An 18,591-nucleotide genomic window follows, 5' to 3' on the forward strand; every position below is an offset into this window, starting at 1 on the left:
AAACACTGTCCTCTTCCCATTGCTATGCAGTTCCCCTTCTGTCATAAATTCCCCTTCTTTTGTAAGTCAGATTCCCATATAAGAATGAGATTATTTCTGGGCTCTCTTTTCTGCTGCATTGGGCAATTTACTAATTCTGTTCCAGTTGAATTTCTTAATTACCATAGCTTTATAATAAGCCTTGCTAATCTGGTAGAACAGTCCACCCTCTTTGTTCTTCTTTAGAAGTGTTTTGACTGTTCTGGCTTTTCACAATTTATTACTGATTGTAGAATCAGTTTGTCAGATTATGCACACACATACACATATGCATGCACATACAGATATGTGTGCACATATGCACATACATATGCAAAATCTTGTTTGGAATTTTATCAAATCTATAAAGCAGTTTCGGATATCTGACATATTTATGATACTGAATTTTCCAAATAATGAGCTGTATATATTTCCTCATTTTCATAGGTTTCTTTAATGTTTCTCAATGAAGTGTTATAATTTTCTTCTCAAAATTCTGGCATATCTCTTGTTAGATGTACTCCTAAGTAGTTAATTTCCTAAGTGTTATTTTAAAAGGTAGTTTTCTGTATTTTTATTTTTAACTGTTTGTGGTTGGTATATAGAAGTAAAAATAATTTTTTGTGTATTGATTTTGTATCCAGCAACTTTTCTAAATTCTTATTAAGTGTAATTATTTATCTGTAGGTAATTTTTGTTTTTCTACATATACAATCATGTCATCTTCTAATAATGAATTTTGTTCCTTTCCTTTCCAATCCTTCTACCTATTATTTATTTTTCTTGCCTTACTGAACTGATTAAGATCTCTAATGCATTGTTAAAAGAAAGCAGAAGACAGAAGAATGTCTTGCTTCTTTCTTACCTCCAAGTGTTGTCAGGCAGCTGCATCTGGGGAGGCCTCTTTCTGCTCACTAGGTGAGACCTCAGTCTGGATGGGGAGGGTTCTTGACTCTGATTGAGAAAGAATTCTTGAACAGGTTAGACAAGTGTAGGTAAGGAAGGAATTCATTAAAGAGAGAGTAGTAGTGAATGGTAGCAGCTGAGCAGGCAGTGGAGGGCAAGGAAGAACAGAAGGAGGAAAGGGAAGCTCATTGAGCCCTGCTCGGCACAGGATAGGTCCCTTGCCAACTCCCAAAGCCAGGGTCACCTGGTGTCCAGGGTCCGCTTGGATCTGCGCAACATGGGAACTAAGTCTCTACTGCCCTGGGATCTGGGGAAGCTGCAGTCCCTGGATGGAGTAATACTATGTTCTGAGAACTTCCCAAAGGCAAAGAAAGGAGATTTGGGGCCAGGCTATTAAAGAGCATGATCGTAAAGCTACAGCCCTGTCCATGTTACCCAGGCAACAGAACCTTGAAGCCTAAATCAGAGATCTTAGTAGCCCTTCCGTATTTGTTTGAAGTAGAACACAGAGAGAGAAAACTAGTGTTTAAGTTCAGAAAATTGAACAAAATAGTGAAGTAACAAAGATGCTTACCACTGGATAAAACACAGTAAGTTAAGCAGTGAGAAGTCTTTATTTAAGACAAAAAGTGCACACATGAAGAAAGGTAAATGTGGGAAACCTCAGAGAAGAGACACACTTAAGGGCTTAGGATTCTGTCTTTTAAGGCTTTCAAGAATGCGGCAAAGGGCCAGGGTGTGGGACTGTGGTTTGATGCTCTCTCTCCAGTGAGAGACATTATGTCACCATCCATAGTCAGTCCTCTAGGTATTCTGTAAGATAAACTTAACACAAGGAATTTCTTGATTCTGTTCTTCTCCAAGATAGTGGTTACCCTCAAGCAGTTGGGACATATTATTTAGGACTGCTTGCCCTGCCTTAAGATATGGTCAGTGGCTGATTATTGTAAAATTTGTTAGGAATCTTACCTCCTAATTCCCTGGTTTTTAAAATGGAATCTTAGCCTTGCAATGGAGTCCCTCTTGCTTTTACTGTACTATTTATATCCTGGCATTTTTCATCATAGGCAGAAAAAAAACATCTTGATGCTTGTCCCATGTCCCATGCTTGTTTGATGTCAAAAGGAGAAGCTTTTCATTTATACATAATTAAAATAACTTCACCATTGGTGTATGTTTCTTTGTCATATTAAAGGTTTCCTTTTTATCATAAGTGGATGATGAATGTTGTCAAATGCCCGTTCTGCATCTATTGAGATGATTACATGATTTTCTCCTTTATTATGTGGGGTAAATTAAATTAATGTATTATTTTAAGTGCGAAATCAATCTTGCATTCCAGAGAGGCACCCAACTTGGTCATTACATCTTTTGTTTTAAATGTATTGCTACATTTTCATTGCTAGGATTTCCTGGATTTTCATATCCTTTTTCAGAAATGAAATTGACATGTATTTTTCTTTCTTGAAATGACTTGTAACTTTGTGTTATCAATGTTTTTCTAGCTTCACTTGATGAATTGGGTAATTTGTAATCCTTTTGCATTTTCTTGAAGAGTTGGTAAAAGAGGAAAATTATTTCTTCCAAGAATTTTTTATTTTCCTACCATCAAATGGGTACACACAGATTTAGGGCTCATACCTTCCTGGTGAATTAAACTTTTTATGGTTGTGAAGTGATCTTCTTGATCATAATAATGCATTTTTTGCCCAAAAGTTCATTTTGTCTGCTATTACTGTATCTCGAAGCTTTTATTTGGTGTTTACAAAATATATCTTTTCTACTGTTTTTCTTTCACTCTTTCTATATATGTATATTTTAGGTGTATTCTTATAAAAAGCATTTAATTACTGTTTTTTAATCCAGTGTGATAATCTTTGTCTTTAAAATATTTAACCTATTAACAGCTAATGTTATTACTGGATATATTTTGGTTTAAATCTGTATCTTCTTTTGTGCTTTCCTTCTGTTTTCTTTTCTCCTTTATTTAAAAAAACTTCTTTTAAATTGTTTTCATTCTGTTTTTCCTTTGCTTTGAAGACATACATATGATTTCTACTATTTTGATTATTGTCATAGCAATGGCAACATCATCTGTAACATATCAAAGCCTAATATTAATGAATACCTTTCACTTCACCTGAAAATTGTGAAGACATTAGAACAACATAACTTCATTTAAATCTTTTTCACTAATGTACTACTGTTGTCATTCTAGTTTTTAAAACCAAGAATACAATATCAATATGGTATTACATAGTCAATATTCATTTAAATTTATCCATTTTTACCATTTTTTCTTGTGGTTTAGCTCTTTCTGATTCTCTAAGCTTCTCTGGAATCATTTCCTGCTTTTCCTGTAACATATCCTTTAGAATTCCCTTTAATACTGGTCATCTGGTGATAAGCTCTGGTTTTGTGTTTTAAAAATTTAGTCTTTCATTCTCAAAGGATGGATTTGTTGGATGAGTAATTCTAGGTGGGTAGTTACTTGGATTCTTCCCACTGAAGTTATTATTACACTGTTTTCTGGTTTCCATCGTTGGTTTTGAAAAGTCAGCTCTAAGTCTAACTGTAGTTGATTTAAAGAGGATCTGTGTTTTTTCTTTGGTGCTTTTATGATTTTTGTTTTTGGTAGTCTGAAGTTCCATTATGATATATCAACACTATATATAAACATAAAAAAACCAATTTATTCCACTAGGGAAGCATTGAACTTCTGTTTTTTTATTTTACTTTATTTTTATTTTTAAAATTTTGGTATCATTAATCTACAATTACCTGAGCAACATTATGGTTACTAGACTCCCCCCATTATCAAGTCCCCACCACATACCCCATTACAGTCACTGTCCATCAGCATACTAAGATGCTATAGAGTCACTACTTGTCTTCTCTGTGTTCTACAGCCCTACCCATGAACCCCCCTACATTATGTCTGCTAACTGTAATGTCCCTTTTTCCCCCCTTATCCCTCCCTTCCCACCCATCCTCCCCAGTCCCTTTCCCTTTGGCAACTGTTAGTCCAGTCTTGGGTTCTGTGATTCTGCTGCTGTTCTGTTCCTTCAGTTTTTGCTTTGTTTTTATACTTCACAGATGAGTGAAATCATCTGATACTTGTCTTTCTCTGCCTGGCTTATTTCACTGAGCATAATACCCTCTAGCTCCATCCATGTTGTTGCAAATGGTAGGATTTGTTTTCTTCTTATGGCTGAATAATATTCCATTGTGTATATGTACCACATATTCTTTATCAATTCATCTACTGATGAACACTTGGGTTGCTTCCATTTCTTGGCTATTGTAAATAGTGCGGTGATAAACATAGGAGTGCGTATGTCTTTTTCAAACTGGGCTGCTGCATTCTTGGAGTAAATTCCTAGGAGTGGAATTCCTGGATCAAATGGTATTTCTATTTTTAATTTTTTGAGGAACCTACATACTGCTTTCCACAAAGGTTGAACTAATTTACATTCCCACCAGCTATGTAGGAGGGTTTCCCTTTCTCCACAACCTCGCCAACATTTGTTGTTTTTTGTCTTTTGGATGGTGGGCATCCTAACTGGTGTGAGGTGATATCTCATTGTGGTTTTAATTTGCATTTCTCTGATGATGAGCGTTGTGGAGCATCTTTTCATGTGCCTGCTGGCCATCTGAATTTCTTCACTGGAGAAGTGTCTGTTCAAATCCTCTGCCCATTTTTTTTTTTACATTCCTTTCCTATTTTATTTTGGGGTAGTTTTCCTCTATAATCCCCCCCCCCCTTTTTTTTTGAGAGGGCATCTCTCATATTTATTGATCAAATGGTTGTTAACAACAATAAAATTCTGTATAGGGGGGTCAATGCTCAATGCACAATCATTAATCCATCTCAAGCCTAATTCTCGTCAGTCTCCAATCTTCTGAAGCATAACAAGTTCTTACATGGTGAACGAATTCTTACATAGTGAATAAGTTCTTACATGGTGAACAGTACAAGGGCATTCATCACAGAAACTTTCGGTTTTGATCACGCATTATGAACTGTAAACAATCAGGTCAAATATGAATATTCGTTTGATTTTTATACTTGATTTATATGTTGATCCCACATTTCTCCCTTTATTATTATTATTATTTTTATTTTTAATAAAATGCTGAAGTGGTAGGTAGATGCCAGATAAAGGTAGAAAACATAGTTTAGTGCTGTAAGAGGGCAAATGTAGATGATCAGGTGTGTGCCTATAGACTAAGTATTAATCCAAGCTAGACAAGGGCAGCAAAACATCCACGGATGCAGAAGATTTCTCTCAAAGCAGGGGGGATGAGGTTCTGAGCCTCACCTCTGTTGATCCCCAATTTCTCACCTGATGGCCCCCCTGTGACTGTGCCTGTTCCTCTGCCCATTTTTACATTGGATTATTTGCTTTTTATTTGTTGAGGTGGATGAGCTCTTCATATATTTTGGATGTCAACCCTTTATCAGATATGTCATTTATGAATATATTCTCCCTTACTGTAGGATGCCTTTTTGTTCTATTGGTGGTGTCCTTTGCTGTACAGAAGCTTTTCAGCTTGATATAGTCCCACTTGTTCATTTTTGCTTTTGTTTCCCTTGCCTGGGGAGATACGGTCATGAAGAAGTTGCTCATATTTATGTCCAAGAGATTTTTGCCTATGTTTTTTCCTAAGTGTTTTATGGTTTCATGACTTACATTCAGGTCTTTGATCCATTTTGAATTTACTTTTGTGTATGGGCTTAGACACTGATCCAGTTTCATTCTCTTACATGTAGCTGTCCAGTTTTACCAACACCAGCTGCTGGTGAAGGGGCTGTTATTTCACTAATGTATATCCATGGCTCCTTTATCGTATATTAATTGACCATATATGTTTGGGTTAATATCTGGACTCTCTATTCTGTTCCACTGGTCTGTGGGCCTATTCTTGTGCCAGTACCAAATTGTCTTCATTACTGTGGCTTTGTAGTAGAGCTTGAAGTTGGGAAGCAAGATCCCCCTCTTTTATTCTTCCTTCTCAGGATTGCTTTGGCTATTCGGGATCTTTTGTGGTTCCATATAAATTTTAGAACTATTTTTTCCAGTTTTTTGAAGAGTGCTGTTGGTATTTTGATGGAGACTGCACTGAATCTGTAGATTGCTTTAGGCAGGGTGGCCATTTTGACAATATTAATTCTTCCTACGCAAGGGTGTGGGATGAGTTTCCACTTGTTAGTGTCCTCTTTAATTTCGCTTGAGTGTCTTGTAGTTTTCAGGGTATAGGTCCTTCACTCCCTTGGTTAGGTTTATTCCTAGGTTTTTTATTCTTTTTGATGCAGTTGTGAATGGAATTGTTCTCCTGATTTCTTTTTCTGTTAGCTCATTGTTAGTATATAAGAAAGCAACAGATTTCTGTGTATTAATTTTTTAACCTGCAACTTTGCTGAATTCAGATGTTAATTCTAGTAGCTCTGGAGTGGAGTCTTTAGGGTTTTTTATGTACAATGTCATATCATCAACAAACACTGACAGTTTGACTTCTTCTTTACCAATCAGGATGCCTTGTATTTCTTTGTTTTGTTTGATTGCCATGACTAGACCTCCAGTACTATGTTGAATAACAGTGGGGAGAGTGGGCATCCTTGTCTTGTTCCCAATCTTAGGTGAAAAGCTTTGAGCTTCTCACTGTTAAGTATGATGTTGACTGTTGGTTTGTCATATATGGCCTTTATTATGTTGAGGTACTTGCTCTCTGTACCCATTTCGTTGAGATTTTTATCATGGATGCTAAATTTTGTTGAATGGTTTTTCAGCATCTATGGAGATGATCATGTGATTTTTGTCCTTCTTTTTGTTTATGTGGTGGATGATGTTGATGGATTTTCAAATGTTGTACCATCCTTGCATTCCTGAGATGAATCCCACTTGATCATGGTGTATGATCCTCTTGATTTTTTAAAAATTCGGTTTGATAATCTTTTGTTGAGTATTTTTGCATCTATGTTCATCAGGGATATTGGTCTGTAATTTTCTTTTTGTGTGGGATCTTTGCCTGATTTCGGTATTAGAGTGATGGTGGCTTCATAGAATAAGTTTGGAAGTATTCCTTCCTCTTCTATTTTTTGGAAAACTTTAAGGAGAATGGGTATTATGTCTTCTCTATATGTCTGATAAAATTCAGTGGTGAAGCCTTCTGGTCCGGGGGTTTTGTTCTTGGGTAGTTTTTTGATTACCAATTCAATTTCATTGCTGGTAATTGGTCTGTTTAGATTTTCTGTTTCTTCCTTGGTCAGTCTTGGAAGTTTGTACTTTTCTAGAAAGTTGTCCATTTCTTCTAGGTTTTCCAGCATGTTATCATATAGATTTTTATAGTATTCTCTAATAAATCTTTGTATTTCTGTGGGGTCCATCATGATTTTTCCTTTCTCATTTCTGATTCTGTTTATGTGTGTAGATTCTCTTTTTCTCTTAATAAGTCTGTCTAGGGATTTGTCTGTTTTGTTCATTTTCTCAAAGAACCAGCTCTTGGTTTCATTGATTTTTTTCTATTGTTTTATTCTTCTCAATTTTATGTATTTCTTCTCTGATCTTTATTTTATTCCTCCTTCTGCTGACTTTGGGCCTCATTTGTTCTTCTTTTTTGAGTTTCAATAATTGTGACCTTAGACTATTCATTTGGGATTCTTTTTCCTTCTTTAAATAGGCCTGGATTGCTATATACTTTCCTCTTAGAACTGCCTTTGCTGTGTCCCACAGAAGTTGGGGCTTTATGCTGTTGTCTCCCTATATTGCTTGATCTCTGTTTTAATTTGGTCATTGATCCATTGATTATTTAGGAGCATGTTGTTAAGCCTCCTTGTGTTTGTGAGCCCTTTTGTTTTCTTTGTACAATTTATTTCCAGTTTTATACTTTTGTGATCGGAGAAGTTCTTTAGTAGAATTTCAGTCTTTTGGAATTTACTGAGGCTCTTTTTGTGGCCTAGTATGTGGTCTATTCTGGAGAATGTTCCATGTGCACTTGAGAATAATGTGTATCCTGCTGCTTTTTGATGTAGAGTTTTGTAGATGTCTATTAGGTCCATCTGTTCTAGTGTGTTTTCAGTGCCTCTGTGTCCTTACTTATTTTCTGTCTGGTGGATCTGTCCTTTGAAGTGAATGGTGTGTTGAAGTCTCCTAGAATGAATGAATTGCATTCTATTTCCTCCTTTAATTCTGTTAGTATTTGTTTCACATATGTTGGTGCTCCTGTGTTGGGTGCATAGATATTTATAATGGTTATATCCTCTTGTTGGACTGCCCCCTTTATCATTTTGTAATGTCTTTCTTTGTCTCTTGTGACTTTCTTTGTTTTGAAGTCTATTTTGTCTGATACAAGTACAGATACAAGTATAATACCTGCTGTTTTCTCCCTATTGTTTGCATAAAATATCTTTTTCCTTCCCTTCACTTTTAGTCTGTGTATATCTTTGGGTTTGAGGTGATTCTCTTGTGAGTAGCAATAGATGGGTCTTGCTTTTCAATCTATTCTATTACTGTGTGTCTTTTGATTGGTGCTTTCAGTCCATTTACATTAGGTGATAATCAATAGATATGTACTTATTACCATTGCAGGCTTTGGATTCATGGTTACCAAAGGTTCAAGGGTCGCTTCTTTACTATCTAACTGTCTCACGTTAACTCACTTATTATTCTATTATAAATACTGTGACGATTTTTTATTTCTCTCTTTTCTTATTCTTCCTCCTCCACTCTTTAATGTTAGGTCTTTTATTCTCTACTCTTTTGTGTTTCCTTTGAGTGCTTTTGTGGATAGTTGATTTTATTTTTTGTCTTTATTTAGTATTTGGTTGGTATGTGTTCTTTGCTGTGGTTTAATTTTTCTGGTGACATCTATTTAGCCTTAGGAGTTCTTCCATCTAGAGCACTCCCTTTAAAATAACCTGTGGAGGTGGTTTGTGGGAGGCAAATTCCCTCAACTTTTGCTTATCTGGAAATTATTTAATCCCTCCTTCAAATTTAAATGATAATTTTGCTGAATACAGTATTCTTGGTTTAAAGCCCTTCTGTTTCATTGCATTAAATATATCATGCCATTCTCTTCTGGCCTATAAGGTTTCTGTTGAGAAGTCTGATGATAGCCTCATGTGTTTTCCTTTGTAGGTGATCTTATTTCTCTCTCTGGCTGCCTTTAATACCCCATCCTTATCTTTGATCTTTGTCATTTTAATTATTATATGCCTTGGTGTTGTCCTCCTTGGGTCCCTTGTGTTGGGAGATATGTGGGTTTCTATGGTCTGAGAGACTATTTCCTTCCCCAGCTTGGGGTAGTTTTCATCAAGTATTTCTTCAAATACACTTTCTATCCCTTTTTCTCTCTCTCTTCTTCTTCTAGTACCCCTATAATGCAAATATTGTTCAATTTGGATTGGTCACACAGTTCTCTTAATATTCTTTCATTCCTAGAGATCCTTTTATCTCTCTCTGCCTCAGCTTCTCTGTATTCCTGTTGTCTGATTTCTATTCCATTAACAGTCTCTTGTACCTCATCCGGTCTGCTCTTAAGTCCTTCTATTGATTGTTGCATTTCTGTTATCTGCATCCAGACTTCATCCCTTAGCTCTTGCATATTTCTCTGCAGGTCCATCAGCATGGTTATGACTTTTATTTTGAATTATTTTTCAGGGAGATTGGTTATATCTATCTCACCAGGCCCTCTCTCTGGGATTGTTGGAGTTATTCTTGACTGAACCAAGTTCTTGTGCCTTTTCATGGTGACAGAAGTGATCACCGGCAGGTGGCACATGTGTCAGCTGGAAGAGCAAAGTCCCTTCCTGCCTGCTGGTCACTTTGCCCTTCTCTGCTGCCTGTGCCAGTTATCCACACACAGGAGTCTCTGGGTTAATCTTCTGAGCTGCCATGGGCGGGGCTGCCCTCGGGATAGCCTAGGGCACTGTGGAGGATCACAGATGCCCTGGGTGTGTTCTCCTGTGAGAATGGCACTCCTTTGTACCTTGCCCAGGCTTCCTCTGCATGTGCCGGGCAGCTGAATGTGGGGGAAGCCCCTGTGTCTGGCCAAGTTAGTTGCATGCTGGGAGGAGACTCTGTGTGGTTGCTGTGGGCAGGCCTCCTACATGGCTGCTACTCAGTGGTGGCAGGTCAGCTGGTTTGCTTGCAGCACTGGCAGGTGGGAATAAATGTCAGGCTGCTTCTTGTCATGAGTGATGTCCGCATTGCCACCCATGGTGTTAGGGTGCCTGAAGTTCCTTAAGATTCCCAGCCTGGTGGGCTGAGTGTGCCGGGACGATTTTGTCCACCTGTTAAGCCCTTGTCCCTTAAAGACTTTTAAAGCACCGGCTTTTCATTTGTCCCAGGGGAGCTGGCTGTGGTGACCCACTTGCAGACTCCATCTTGGATTTTACTTTTCTGTTTCTCTAATAGCCAGTACACCATGAGATATGTGTCTGTGCTCCCCATGCAGATGACCAGGGCTGGGTATTTAGCAGTCCTGGGCTCCCACTCCTTCCCAGCACTGACTCCTCTCCTCCCGCCGGGGAGGTGGGGTGGAGAGGGCACTCAGGTCCCGCCAGGCCTTGGCTTGTATCTTACCCACTTCGTGAGGCGCTGAGTTCTTGCACATGTAAGTGTAGCCTGGCTGTTGTACTGTATCTTCTGGTCTTGCTTTTAGGAATAGTTGTGTTTTCTGTATTTTCAAAAATATATTTTGAGAGGAGATTTCCGCCGCCCTACTCACACCACCATCTTGAGTGATCTCTAAGTTCTGGACTTCTTGAACCTATAGATGGTATTTTTTTTTTTTGAGAGGGCATCTCTCATATTTATTGATCAAATGGTTGTTAACAACAATAAAATTCAGTATAGGGGGGTCAATGCTCAATGTACAATCATTAATCCATATAGATGGTATTTTTATTAGTTCTAAAAAAATCTTGTCATCTCTCCTTTCCTTAATGGGCCTCACAATTAACATCTTTTAGACCTTCTCACTATGTTTCTTATTATCTCTTATGTACTTTTTCATTATTTGTCTCTTCATGTGTATTACTAGATGATTGTCCACTGAATCTTTTTCTATTTCAGGAGTCAGTTATCCCAAGGACCAAATCTAACCCTATTGCCTCTTTTTGTAGGACCAATGAATGAAAAATGACTTTTACATTTTTAAATGGTTGAAAAAATGTTAAAAGAATAATGTTTTGTGACACATGAAAATTATATATAATTCAAATATTAGCATCCATAAATAAAATTTTTATTAACACATAGCTATGTTCACTTGTGTTTTAGTGTCTGTGGTTGTTTTTGTGCTGCACTGGCTGAGATGAGTAGTTCAAACAAACCCAAGACCTGCAAAAGCTAAAATATTTACTATCTGGCCTTTTATTGAAAAAATTTGCAGACCAAAATTTCATGCTGTTATTGTACTCTCTTTTTTCAATTGTTAATTCCCTGTAAAGACCACCTAAAGTAACTTGTTGATCAAGAAAGTGAATTTTATTTCTTACTACTTGCTTGTTTTTAACATGGAATATTGAGTAGAATGATCTGGATATAAAATGTACTGAGAAAAAAATCTGACACATAATCCAACAGACTTATGGATATCTCACTTTGGGGAAGTGAATAGATTTTCATTGTGTGTTTTCTAAAATGGCTAGAGTACAACTTGTACCCATGTTTTAGCAACCATACCTGAAATGCAATTAAAATATTTTCCCAAAGATAATGCCCATCTCTGACATCTCACAGAGAAAAGTTTGTGTGCCTAGTGCTAAGAATATATGACTAAATAAGATATAGGGCCTAGCATCTATAAGCCCAGAATTTAATGGGGAGATGAGTATGTAAACAGGTAATTTAAATAAACTGTAACAAATGTTATGATGGACAGGTGTGTACAGTGTCAGGGTGACATGAAAGTAGGAAATGACTAATAATGAATCTGAAGAAAGTGTCATAAAGAAGGTGCCATTTGACTTGGTTTCAAGATTTTACCAGAAATTTTCCACCCATAAAAAGAATGGAAGCTATTCATGGCCAGAGGGAACAACACACTTAAAAACCTAACAATGTGAAAACATGGGTATACATGTGTGTAGTGACAGGGAAATAGTTGTAAGAACCTACTGCTGAGAAGGACTGATGGAGGTGAAGCTGGAAAGGTATGTGGAGGCATGTAATTCACTTCCTTAAATGATAAGCTAGGGAGGTTGGATTTTTGTTGTCATTGTTGTTGGCAATGAAGAGCCACTAGGGTCTCAAATATGGAAATAAAATGAGATTTTTGCTTTAGAATACTCAAGTGCCAGTTGAAGGATATCTTGGAAGTGAGACAGACTGAAAACAGGAAAATAATTATGAAATTACTGTCATATTATAGTTGTATAGGCAGAAAACCTGAATTAAAGCAGTTACTTTTATCTTGTATAAAAAGAAGGGGGGTGATATTAAAAAAAGACTGTGGTTTTTATTTGAGTGACCTAGTAGATAATAAATATAAAGATAAGGAAGACAAAAGAAGGAACTGAAATGTGGATACAGCTTGGGAATTTTTGAGGTTACTGGTTTGGTAGCCTGGAACATCCTCTATAGGTATCCAGTGAAAGGAAATACAGAGCTGGAGTTCAGGTATGCAGGACGAGAGGTGAATAGCATTGAATGGGAATTCACTTAAGGAAAAACATAAAGATGGAGAAGCGGATCATTGATGGAATCTTGAGGAACAGCAATTTGGAAAGGGTGATTAAAGAAAGAAGGACCCACAAAAGAAATGATAAAAGGGTAATAAGAGAGTTGGGGAGAGAAACAGAAGAGTGTATTGTGGACACTGAGGAAATTAAGAGGGAGGGAATTCATGTCCCAAAGAAATTTAGTAAAGTAAAGTCTGGAACAAACTTTTACATTGTTTCATTGGTGGAGTGAGACAGCAGAAACCAGATTACAAAATCTGAGAAATTAATGAGAGATGAAGAAGTGGGGGACAATGTAAAATTTATTTAGAGGAAGCAGCAGGTACAAGCACAAACCCTGAAATTTGACTGCTTGCATTGACTCCATTGTTTACTTGCTCCGTGATCTTAGACAAGTAACTTAACCTCGCTGTTCCTTGCATGCTATAGCTGTAAGAGGTGATACTAATAGCACTCATCAAGTTGTTTTGAGGATTAAATGACATACATTGAGAACTTGGACCATTGCCTGGCACACAGTAAATGTTCAATTAGCTGTAGCTATTACTCCAACAGGTGAGGTGTGAAAAAGAAAGCCATAATTCAACAGCTCAGAATGACAGGGGCAGGGCAGAGAGGAGGGCAGTGCTTTTGGATGAACATATTTGTAAGTAGATTCAAAGGGCCAGAAGAATGAGACACAGCAGAGTAGGTAATTAAGGATTAGAGGCCAATGGGGGAACGAGCCTGTGGAATGATGAGAAAAGGTGGAAAAGATGACAGGTAGGACAGGAAGAAGCCGAGCTGTGCATGTATATGTCATCTCTATGGCTGCATGGCATTCATATACCTTAATTTTCTAACCTAATTATACACTTTTCAGTTCTCTTTTAAGAGCTGGCTAATTTCCTATTAAATGTTATAATTCACTTAAATTGTCTAATACACAAGAAAGGGGCTATGAAGCCATCAATCACCAGTTATTAGCTTTTACAAACAATGCTGTAATGAACATTATTGTTTATATGTGTGTGTGTGTATGTGTGTGTATATATATATATATATATATTCACAAATATATGAATAGGATAAAATTTTAGATGTTGAATTGCTTGAAGAATGGTATTAGTAATTACCCTTCCAAAGAGGAGAGGCTATTTTATATTTCTATCTAATAGTGTATCAGTATGCCTATTTCTTCACATCCTCTGAACACTGTTAATACCAGACTTTTTAATCTTTTGTCAGTCTAATATATGAAAGAGATATATATCCTTATTGTTGTTTTAATTCATATTTCTTTAATGAAATGTGAAATTAGGCAGCTTTTAAGGTCTTTATTGGCCAATTGTATTTCTTGAATTGTGAACTATGTTCATAGCTGTGGTAGGCAGCTTCTTAGATGGCCTCAAGATCCTCACCTCCTAGTATTCAGACCCTGATGTAGTCCTTCCCAAATATACCAGGGTTAAGTGTGACTAAATGAAAGAATATGGCAGCAGTAGTGGTGTGTCACTTCCAAGATGAGGTTGTAAAACACATTGTGACTGTTGTCGTGAGTTCTCTCTCTCTTTCTCTTTCTTATACACAACCTCTCTCTTACTGAGGGAAGCCAGCTGCCATGTCATGAGGACATCAGGCAGCCTAGGAAGAAGCCCATATGAGAAGAAACTGAGAACTGAAGTCTCTGGTCAACACCCAGCAAGGCCCTGAGGCCCAACAACAGTCCTATTAGTAAGCTTGGAGCAAATACTTTTCTGGACAGGCCTACAGAGACTGTGATCCCTGCTGACAGCTTGACTGCAACTTCCTGAGAAACCCATACCCCCAGATAAGCCTCTCTGATCCCTGATCCAGAGAAGCCATGAGATGGTAAGTGTGTTTTAAGCTGATAAATTTTGAGAGAATCTGTAGTTCAGCAATATGTAACTAATACAATATCTTTTTCCTATTTTTCCATGTTGTTCTTTTTTTTTCTTACTGATTTCAAGAATCTGTAATTTTAGACATTAACTTTAACTTCTCAATATACACTGTTTAACTATATACCCTTTACCTCTCAAATATACTGTGTATGTTTTCAACACATTTTGTTAAAGTGTTTTTCAAAATTTTTGTTCAGGTTTTATTTTAAGTACCTCTTAATTTTCATGATGTCAAATGTGGCAATTTTTTTTCCTTTTTGGCTTCTCTGTTTTATTTCATGTATTAAAATACATTCTTTCAAACTTATTTTTAAGGAATCACATATTTTCTTCTATTGCTATGTCTTTAAGTTCAGTAATGCTTTTCTGCAATGTCTAATCTGCTAATATTTCCATCTGATGTATTTTTCTTTTCAGACATTATAGTTTTCACCCTTAGAAATTCAATTTTGACTCTCTTATAATTTGTAAGCCTGTACCTGGAATGTTTAATCTTGTGTTTAGTTTCTTGAATATGTAGATTATATTTATAATAACTGATTTATGTCCTTGTATACTAATTCTATTGTCTAAGACATTTCCTGGACTGTTTCTATGGATTGACTTTTATTCTCATGATGGGTTATATTTTCCTGCTTCATTGCATACCTGGTAAGTTTTTATTGGGTCCAGTACATGGTATAATACTAGATGCTAATTACTTTTGCACTCCCATAAATATTCTTGAGTTTTGTTTGAGAACAGTTAAGTCATTTAGAAACACTGATCCATTTAGATCTTCTTGTTTCGTTAGGAAGGACCAGAGCAGCATGCATTTAGGGCTAATTTTCCCCCCATTAGTGAGGCAAAAATCTTTTGAGTACTTTACCCCAAGCCCTCTGTGAGTTATGGGATTTTTCACTGTCATTAGCAACAGGAATTGTTTCCACCACTTTGTGAGGCATTGTTCCCTCTAAACCTTTCAAATGGGAGCTTCCCTAGCCCCTGGAGCCTCTACTAGTTTACTTATACCTATCTGCTGAGCAGTACTGAGCTGAATACTATAAGTGGACCCTCTGAAGACCATAAGCCAAACTTTCATGTATATTTATTTGAGTCTGTTTATGAACTCTTTGTTCTATCCCTCTGGTTTTTCATTTTTTATTGAATAGCAAACCTTTTTACTTATTGAAGTTACAAAATATATTGCATTATCTAGTAGAGCTAATTCTCTCTCATGTCTTTTTTTTCAAGATTCATTTGAGTATCCATACATGTTGTTTTTCTGCATGAACTTTAATATCATTTTTGAGTTCCTTCTCATATACTATAGATATTATTTATTGGGATTGCATTAAGTTTATACAGTCTAGGCAAGATTGAAAGTGGCAAAGAGAAGAGTTGGGACAGTATAAGTTTAATGACTTCAATTTTCTTGGTGAAGTAGGAGGGAAAGACATAAGCTGGAAGTGAGGATAGAGGTGAAATACAGAGTAAAGGTGAATGACAAAAGTTTGAGTGAATCATATGTGCTATAATGAGTGGGGTTCTTATATCCCATATAAGGAAATCACTAGTGGGCATGCAAAATATTGAGTGAATATCACAGGACTAAAAATGAAGAATCGTTAATGGATATTTGTACTTTCATTTGTTTTTGCCTCTCTCTGAAAATATAAACATGCCACTAAAGAGTCCTGGAATCAGTATGTTATCACAAAACCATGGCCCTTCCAAATAGATCTTTAGGTGTCCAATTTCTTCGAAATTGCATGTCTTCCCAGTTCATTGTCATATCACCAGTGCCAAACATATTGCCTGTCCATAGATGGCACTGAATAAATATTAGTGGAATGAATGATTGAATGAATGAATGGCTTCCTCTGACTTCTAGATTTCTTCTCCTACAAACTGATAAAGTATCTTAAACTGTTATTTGAGAAAAGTCTTCTTTAATCAGAGTTTTCTTAAACCTTTTTTCCAAATTACTCAAGTTATTCATGTAAGTAGGCTTATGGGAGAACTAGATATAGAAGAGTTTAAGGCAAAAGTGACCTGATTTTTTTCAACCATTCAGAGACATTCATCTCAAAAATAGTGATAAAGAAGGGAAGAAGTCCAAGTTTTATTAATGTATGATTAATTTCTGTATAGTTTAACCATTAATGAAGTGTACACTCTACTATTGAACCACTCAATTGTTTTGATAAAGTAGACTCTTAGTTAAATATAGTTCTCCAGTCATTGTTTCTTGGGTTAGATGTAAACAAGCATATGGTTCAGATTGGTAAAATACCTTCACTCACTCAGCATTCAAGGTTTTTTCTGAAGGAAAACAACAGGGTGTTTTGGTTTCAGGGACAATGTTCATTCTCCTTCTAACAGGAAGATGGATTTTAAGCATTCAAGCAGTCTCCATGCAACGGTCAATACTTAACAGGAAAAGGAGAATTTAGAAAATTCAGAACTCACTTAGACATTTTAGATCTTGGACTAAAGAGAACTTATGTAGACCAAGTAGATTCACTTGGAGCCTACTTCCTCCTTTTTAACATTTATTTTGTTATTTTATTTTAAGGGAAGCAAAGCTTGAAATGCTTTAATACTCCCTTAGAGACTGTTTGGATATTACATAGCCCATAAAAAGGAATACTTGGATGATTTAAAGGGAAATGAATCAGAAATTTAAAGGTTCAGTTTTCTTCATATGACACAAGATTTTTTCCCACAAGTCAACAAAAATGGCCTTTAGGGTAAAACACATCTACAGAGCAAAAATTCAACCTATAGTATGGGGGAATATATTCATAAGTGATATATTCAGTAAGGGATAAAATCCAAAGTATATTAAAAACTTATATAGCTCAACACCAAAAAAACAATTAGCCCAATTAAAAATGGGTAGAGGACCTGAATAGATGTTTTTCCAAGGAAGACATGCAAATGGCCAACAAGCACAAAAGATGTTCCACATTGCAGTCATCAGGAAAATGCCAATCAAAGCCATCATTTAGATGTCACCTCACACCAGTCAGAATGGCCAATATCCAAAATATAAAAAATAACAAGTATTAGCAAGGATGTGGAGAAATGGGAACTCTCCTACACTGTTGGTGGGAATGTAAATTGGTACAATTGCTATGGGAAGCAATATGGAGGTTCCTCCAAAAACTAAAAATAGAAATATCATATAACCCAGTAATTCCACTTTTAAGAATTTACCAAAAGGAAAGCAAAATCCCTGATTCTAAAAGATATGTGCACCCCTGTGTTTATCACTGCATTATTACAAAAGCCAAGATATGGGAACAAAGTGTCCATCAATAAATGAATGAATAAAGATGTAATATGTATATACAATGGAATATCATTCAGCTATAAACAAAGAAACCCTGCCATTTGCGACAACAAGACTCATAGACACTGAAAAGTGACTGGTGGTTACCATGGTGGAGGGTTTGGAGTGGGTGGGTGAAATAGGGGAAGGGGATAAAGATGCATAAATCTCAATCATAATATAAATTAGTCACAAGGGTGAAATTACAGCATAGAGAATATAGTCAATAGTTCCATAACATTTTGTATGTTGACATATAGTAACTACACTAGTTGGAGTGATTATTTAATAATGTGCATAACTATCAAATGACTATGCTCTATACTTGAAACCAATATATTATAAATCAACCATACTTCAATTAAAAATACCAAAAAAAATTTAAAAATACCAAGAAAAAGAAAAAAGTGATTATTTCTCACACATTTAATATTTATTTCTTCTTACATTTGAACAAAATTTTCATTTAGGCATTGGATTTGTGTGGTAAAAACACTTCTGTGTGGGTTAAGGCATGGCTTTGTCCTCTACTGATATAAAGGAAATGGGTGTCAACAAATATGGTTTTCTGTCCTTCTTACTGCCATTACCTCCCCAGGTAACATTGGGAAAATTCCATCATGTTTCAGGCTCCCGTCTCTTCTTTTGTAAATTAGGGTGGTTAGTTTATCTCTAGGATTCCTCTCATAGCTGATGCAAATTTGGGCACATGGTAATTATTCATTAAAAGATAACGTTTTTTTCTTGATGAGCTTGCTTCA

General features: G+C 36.3%; 1 long non-coding RNA gene across 1 annotated transcript in view; it reads right to left on the reverse strand.

Annotated features, from left to right (window-relative positions):
* The window catches only part of LOC108399096 (uncharacterized), a 223,792-nt gene that overhangs the window by 12,599 nt on the left and 192,602 nt on the right, over positions 1–18,591 (reverse strand). Inside the window, exon 4 of the long non-coding RNA XR_012130306.1 lies at positions 884–972. This is a non-coding gene — a long non-coding RNA (uncharacterized lncRNA). The remainder of the gene's footprint in view (positions 1–883; positions 973–18,591) is intronic.

This window comes from Manis javanica, chromosome 4 (genome assembly GCF_040802235.1).
Source record: "Manis javanica isolate MJ-LG chromosome 4, MJ_LKY, whole genome shotgun sequence".
Lineage (NCBI taxonomy): Eukaryota > Metazoa > Chordata > Mammalia > Pholidota > Manidae > Manis > Manis javanica.